Source organism: Hylobates moloch, unplaced genomic scaffold (assembly GCF_009828535.3).
Source record: "Hylobates moloch isolate HMO894 unplaced genomic scaffold, HMol_V3 SCAFFOLD_8, whole genome shotgun sequence".
Lineage (NCBI taxonomy): Eukaryota > Metazoa > Chordata > Mammalia > Primates > Hylobatidae > Hylobates > Hylobates moloch.
In genome coordinates, this window is record NW_026652283.1 from 43,805,900 (window position 1) to 43,812,983 (window position 7,084).

At 47.3% G+C, this 7,084-nt stretch overlaps 1 pseudogene; it reads left to right on the top strand.

Moving 5' to 3' along the window:
• Window positions 1-161: 161 nt before the first annotated feature.
• LOC131384062 (heterogeneous nuclear ribonucleoprotein F-like) lies at window positions 162-5,803 on the top strand (annotated as a pseudogene).
• Window positions 5,804-7,084: the final 1,281 nt, after the last annotated feature.

Genomic DNA, 7,084 nt, shown 5'->3' on the forward strand with positions numbered 1-7,084 from the left:
CTCCTCCGCCCACCGCCGGGGTCAAACTCGGTCCATCGGCTCGGAGGGCGGGGATGCTCGCTTTCGATTGGCCCCAAAGGTGCTCGCCCCGCCTACTCCCCGCCCCTTCCTTGGCAGGGAAGCGGCGCGTGCGCGGTGGCTGCGGAGGGTAGCGGTTGCGCTGAGCGCTGGCGTTCCTGGTCCCCGACCCCTAGTACCCGGGCATCGTTTTTTCATCCCGGGCCCCTGGGACCCCGGGATGACCTAAGGAACAAGGATTCAGACGCAGACTCCACGGTGAATTGGCCTTATTCACCTGTGAACGAACGTCCAGGAGAAAACCAAACCCGAATGGGCCAGGCGCTAACCACAGGAGACCCCAAAACTGTGATCTGCATCAGAAAACGAACCAGCCAATCGGTTCCCGGCTCTGCCGGGTCTAGGGGTGCTTTATTCAAGCGCTGGGTTCGCTCCCTGGTCAGCAAGTATGAGGTATTTACAGAGGGTCTAGAAGATGTGAAGAGAGATTAGCCCGCATTTAGGGCTGTGCCAAACAGAGAGTGAGTGATGCTGAAGAAAGTGGCCGCCTCTGCTCCAGCCCTCCCTCCTCCTCCCCATCCCCTGGCTCTCCCACCTCTCCCTCCGCACCGGCTCCCTACCCTCAGCCTGTAAACAATATCGGGTCTCGCCCAACAAAAATCAATGGAGACCCAGCAATTCCATTCAAGAGAACTAGAAACATGTCTATACTAAAACTTGTACACGAATGTTCATAGCAGTGTATTCAGAAGGCCAAAAAAGGAAACAACTGAATGTCCATCGATTGACAAGTGGATAAGCAAATTATGGTCTATCCATACAACGGAATAGTATTCTGCCATAAAAAATAATGAGGCCGGGCGCGGTGGCTCACGCCTGTAATCCCAGCACTTTGGGAGGCCGAGGCGGGCGGATCACAAAGTCAGGAGATCGAGACCATCTTGGCTAACACAGTGAAACCCCGTCTCTACTGAAAAAATACAAAAAATTAGCAGGGCGTGTTGGCGAGTGCCTGTAGTCCCAGCTAAGTGGGAGGCTGAGGCAGGAGAATGGCGTGAACCCGGGAGGCGGAGCTTGCAGTGAGCCGAGATCGCACCACTGCACTCCAGCCTGGGCAACAGAGCGAGACTCCGTCTCAAAAAAAGAAAGAAATTCTGTTACGTGCTACAACATGAACCTTGAAAATACTATAGCGCTCAATGAAAGAAACCAGTCACAAAAACCCACATAGTGTATGATTCTATTTATATGAAATGTCCACAATAGGCAAATCCATAGAGACAGTAGACTAATGGTTGCCAGGGACTGGGAGGAGGGGGGAATGAGGAGTGACTGCTTAATGAGTACAAAGCCTCTTTGGGAGGTGATTAAAATGTTAAGGATTTAGATGGTGGTGATGACTGTACAACTTTGTGAATATAAAAAAAACCACAGAATTGTATAAAAGGGTGAATTTTATGGTATGTGAATGATATTTTAATTTAAACCAAAAATCCAAATGACCAAAAATTTCAAAAAATTAGAAAAAAAAAAACCTCTCTTGGCACTGTATGCCCTCCAAGTTACCATGCAGTTAACCAGCCCTTCTCATCCAAGATTCTTGCAAGGGTAGCCCACACGTTTTTACTCCCACTTATACATTAGCTCCCTAGAATGTGCCTTCTGCCTGCACCAGAGCTCAAATCTGCTTTCTCCTTGAAATTTTATCCTGTGGCTTTCTACGACCCTGCACATTCCTGGTTCTCCTCCTCCTTCCATTCTTTGTCTTTTGATCTTATTTTCTTGGCAAATCTATTTTAATCTTTTCAAAGATCAAAACTTATTTTGATCTCTTCTGTGGCTTCTTCCAGAATCCTTCCTAGGTTATATCATCCATGCCCATGAGTTCAGTTCAGTTACTATGCTTCAAATTCTAGCCTCCACCTGATGTCCCATAGTGTTCTTAAACTTGGCGTGTCATAAACAATTTGACATCTCCCCTTCCCCATCCTCTATCTTCTCTCCAGTAATAATATCTGCTACCACATTCTAAGACCCGGGAATCATCCTTGATTCTGCCCTCTTCCTTCTCCTAAAGTCAATCACCATTTTTTATCTCATAAGTATTCATAAATCCCACAATACTACCACAGCCCTGGTCCCTATCTCCACTGTCTTTTGACTTTTAATTCCCTTCGTCTTCAGTGCCCTTCAGATCTAGTTTCCACACAGCTGTTGAAGTGGACACCCATTACTTCAGCCAGTGTAGCTCTTTCTTAGGGTAACATGACGCTGATTTTCTTTCAGGAACTCACTCCAAGAGATATGGATTTGGGGAGACTGCCAGTGAAGATGATGACTTTACCTGGCCCAGGCCAGGTGTGCCCCCAAGCTGGAGCACTATGACATCTTTCATCTGGAATTTGAATCCTAGGTGGAATAACGCTGGAGGCAGTTGGCCATGATACTTCCCAACCGAGGGGACTTGCAGTTGATTCCTGCCATGTAGGTCCTGGGAAATTCCTTAAGAGCCTGGATTCTTCAAATTTTTATTGGGTTTTCTGAAGGAGCCCATATCTCTCCAATGCACTCCCTTGTAGGAACTTAATTAGAATTATCTTCAACCAAAGAATCTGATACAGAAATGTGTCTAAGACGCAAACCACATCTTTACTGAAAACTCATTAGAGGCACTCCATCACCTACGGGAAAGACACCAAGCTCCATAATACAAGCCCCAAGACCCTCCATTACTCTGTTCCAGGCTGCCTATCTGCACCTTCTCGCCATACTCCTTACCTTGCCCTTACATCTCTGCCCTTTTGAATTATTTGAGGTTTCACATAACCTACCAGGTTTCATGCCTCAATACTCATGAGTCCCCTGTGTAGAACCCCTCCCTGCTCCCATCCAGCCCACTTGAGAAAGCCTTCCCTGGCTCTTCCCTGATCCCAACATTCTGCCTTCCTCTGTGTTCTCAAGGCACCTGATTTTCCCACCCCCTCACTCACTGTCATGGTATTTCACCTACCTGCTTTGTTATCTGCCTCTCCCACCAAACATGGAGTTCCTTGAGGGCTGTGCCTTCTTTTCTGTTTCTCTGCCTCCATAATTCCTGAGTAAGAGAAAGGGATCCCAATACAGGATATTAACAAATCCTTTGATCAGAGAGATGAAAATCCAGGCTGGAGGCAACTCATATAGGCTATCAAAAAAATTTATTCTTGTGCTGAAAAACATTCCAGAACACAGCCAAGACCCTAGTAAGACTGGCAGACACTTATTTAAATGATAGCTCTCATTCTCTAAAATCTGAATTTCTCCTGAAAGCCTTCATGCTTTAATGAGATTCAAAATTAACTCAGACAATTGTCTTCATCACTGTGACTCAATGGCAAAGTGTGTTTCTGTACATATTTTTGTACATATTTGAAGAATAAACAGAACGTAAGCAAGCAAATCCATGGTTCTGTTTGGATGCCTATTGTGAAATATGTACCTTAAGTGGAATTATATAACCATCCATTTGCAAACGTTGAGTGAGGAGAGCTGGATTTCAGTCACAGCCTAGCCATGACCAGCAGCTTGACCTTGGATAAGTCATTGCCCTTGGACACCTGCTGTCAGCCTCCCAGTATCTATTTCTTTATTCTCCCACCATTGGAACCCCCCCACCCCAAAATCTGGGAAACCACTTTTTCTCCATTCTAACCTATATGGTATTGTGGTTGTTCACCTGACCCCAGATTCCAGGAGTTGGGCCTGACCGTCTTAAAGCCACTGTTTCTATCCCATGCGCCCGGCTACAGAAGTTAGTTCAAGGGCAGTCATGAAACCCAATCGGAGCAAAGGGATTTGAAACACACTTGCAAAGGGCTTCTGGCAAAGAAAAGATTCCTCTGCCTGTTGTAGATCCTACCAATGATAGATTGATGATAGATCAATGATAATGCAGCCACGTGTGACCACTGGGATAGAGATAAGATTGCCAGGCAGTGAAGGAATACTGAGGAAAGCAGAATGGGAAAGAAGCAGGACGTTGGTTATACTGCTGGGCAGTGAACAACTGCGTCAAACAACACCTGAAGCTGATAGACCTCTATACGCTTCAGTTATGTGAACCAATCAATTCCCTTTGTTGTTGGAATTTAGTTTTCTGTCTATACCATAAACAGTTCTAACAGTAACAATCTCTCTGGGCCTCCATTTTTCATAGATAAAAGTAATACGGGTAACCTCTAAGGAGGCTGCTGGAGTGCCGGGAGGAGGCCGTGGGAACACCGGTCACCTGGTCCAAGGGCCTGGGTTTGCTGCTTCCAGCCAAACACGCGCATATCAGGCCGGAGCCTTCAGACCTCACGGAAGGCATTCGCCCCAGGCCACGTGAACTTCTGATGCAGGCTGAGAACAAAAAGAAGCACCTGGACATTCCCCGGAGCCCTCTGCGTAGTCGCGCTTCAGTGGAATTTGGGGGCCCTTGGCTGCCAGCCATGCTTGCTTGATAGCAACGGAAACCAGTTCTGCCCGACTCTTGCCACGAAAAAGCCACATCCCACTCACCTGACACCCACCCCATCAAGAGTCCATGCTGCTGGACCCTGAGACAGGGGAGGGCTTTGTGGTCAGGCTCCACGGCCCGCCCTGGCCCTGCTCTGTCGAGGATGCGCAGGACGTCCTCTCTCCAACTGCACCATGCGCCACCGGGCTGCAGGCGAGTTCCATCCACACCAGAGATGGGTAGGCAGAGTGGTGAGGCGTTTGTAGAACTTGGATCAGAAGAGGATGTAAAAATGGCCCAGGAAAAAGACCGGGAAAGCATGGGACACTGGCGCATTGCGGTGTTCAAGTCCCACAGAACCGAGGTGAATTGGGTGTTGAAGGAAGCACCGCGGTCCCAACAGTGCGGGCAGCGCCACCTACGGCTTCGCGCTCGAACTTCGGGGACTCGCATCTGGATGCACAAAGAAGAAATCGTTCAGTTCTTCTCAGTGTTGGAAATCCCAAGAGTTGGCCTCGCAGGAGTTAGCTGAGAGGCTCTCAGAACGCCCAAGGAGAGGACAGGGCACAGGGACGTGGAGGTGTTCAAGAGCAGCCAGGAGGAAGTTAGGTCGGACTCAGGTTCCCCTGAGGCTCATATCCGTGCAGCCCCGGACCCCTGTGACCCGCCCGGGGCCGCCGGGAGCTACCCTGGCATCGTGAAGCAGGCAGGCGCAGGATACGGGGCCACGAGGAGCATGGCGGCCTCTGCACCACCGAGCTGCTTGGTGGGGGGCGTGGGGGAACCTCAGCTACTGTCTCTCCGGAATGTACGACCACAAATATGGCGACAGTGAGGTCACAGGGCATAGCACCACCGGCCACTGCCTCTGCATGAGGGGCTGCCATGCAAAGCGACCAAGAGCGACATTTACAACCTCTTCTCTCCTCCCAACTGGTGAGAGTCCACATTGAGATGGGCCCAGTTGGAAGAGTGACAGGCAAAGCAGATGTTGAGTTTGCTACTCAGGAAGAAGCAGTGGCAGCTACGTCCAGAGACAGGGTCAGCATGCGGCACAAATACATAGAACTATTCCTGAATTTGACAACAGGGGCCAGCAATGGGACGTACAGCAGTCAGGGTATGCAAGGCATGGGCATGACCACCTACAGTGGCCTGGAAAGCCGGTCAGTGAGCGTCTGTGATGGGGCCGGCCACAGCGGGCAGAACAGCATGGGTGAACAGGACTCGTTTTGTTAGCAACCTTTGAGTTATTTCAATCAAATTTTCATAGGCCGCCAACAAGCAGTGAAGAGTAGTTATAATGGAGGAAGCTGTGGGACCCATTTTGCACCAAGAGTTTGTGAAATCTGGATTTAAAAATTACCTCTTTAGGCCAGGCCCAGTGGCTCAGGCCTGTAATCCCAGCACTTTGGGAGGCCTAGGTGGGTGGATCACTTGAGGCCAGGAGTTCACAACCAGCCTGGCCAGCATGGTGAAACCCCTTCTCTACTAAAAATACAAAAATCAGCCGGGCGAGGTGGCCGGCGCCTGTTATCCCAGCTACTCGGGAGGCTGAAGCACAAGAATCACTTGAACCCAGGAGGCGGAGGTTGCAGTGAGCCAAGATGCACCACTGCATACCAGCCTGGGCCACAGAGTGAGACCCTGTCTCAAAAAAAAAAAAAAAATATATATATATATACACACCTCTTCAGTGTTTTCTCATGCAAAATTTTCTTCTAGCATGTGATATTGAGTAAACTAAAACTTTTCAGTTTTTCTCAACATTTTGTTAGTATACTTCAGAGAGAAGTTATCCAAGTTTAAGTATGTTACACGTGGACCTTTTACACCACATCACAGTGAACACACCGGGGAGATGTGCCTTTTTGGAAAACTCAAAGGCATCAGCTCCCTGATTCAAAGAAATGTTTCTCATGTTTGTTCATTCTAATTTATATTTTCATTTAAGATCCTTTAGGTTAAGTTGAAGCTTTTTAAAAGCAAGTTTTGAAAATTGAGACACAATACTAGTACTGGAGGAATTGGTGAGGCCTTGACTTAAAACTTTCTTTGTACTGTGATTTCCTTTTGGGTGTATTTCGCTAAGTGAAACTTGTTAAATTTTTTGTTAACTAAATTTTTTTCTTAAAGTGAAGACTTTTTCACAATGACTAGCACAGATTATCTGCTCAGCAAAAGATAGCGAAATCACTGAGTGGTTCAAGACAATTCTTTTTAATCTTAATGTATTTAAGTGTCAATTTAAAAATAGTTTCATACATTAAATCTATGATCTCCCTTATATTCTAATAATGAGGCTAAATAAAAGTCTAATAAAAATATTTTAAAAAAGAATTCTGCCAGTTCTCACATCCTATGTGTCTTTCTGAAGGGTAAATACACTCATGAAAATTTAAATGTATTGTCTTTTGCCATTAAGCACTAAGGAAAGTAGGACTGCCCAGTTTAACCCAACAAAAGAAAGCTAAGACTAGAAATGCAAAGAGAAATCCTTCATCTTTGTCCTGTACTAGGAGTTACCCTGATCTCCACCTCCCCTGCTAGCCCCCTATACTTCAGCCACTTATTCCTCTGCTCTGAGAA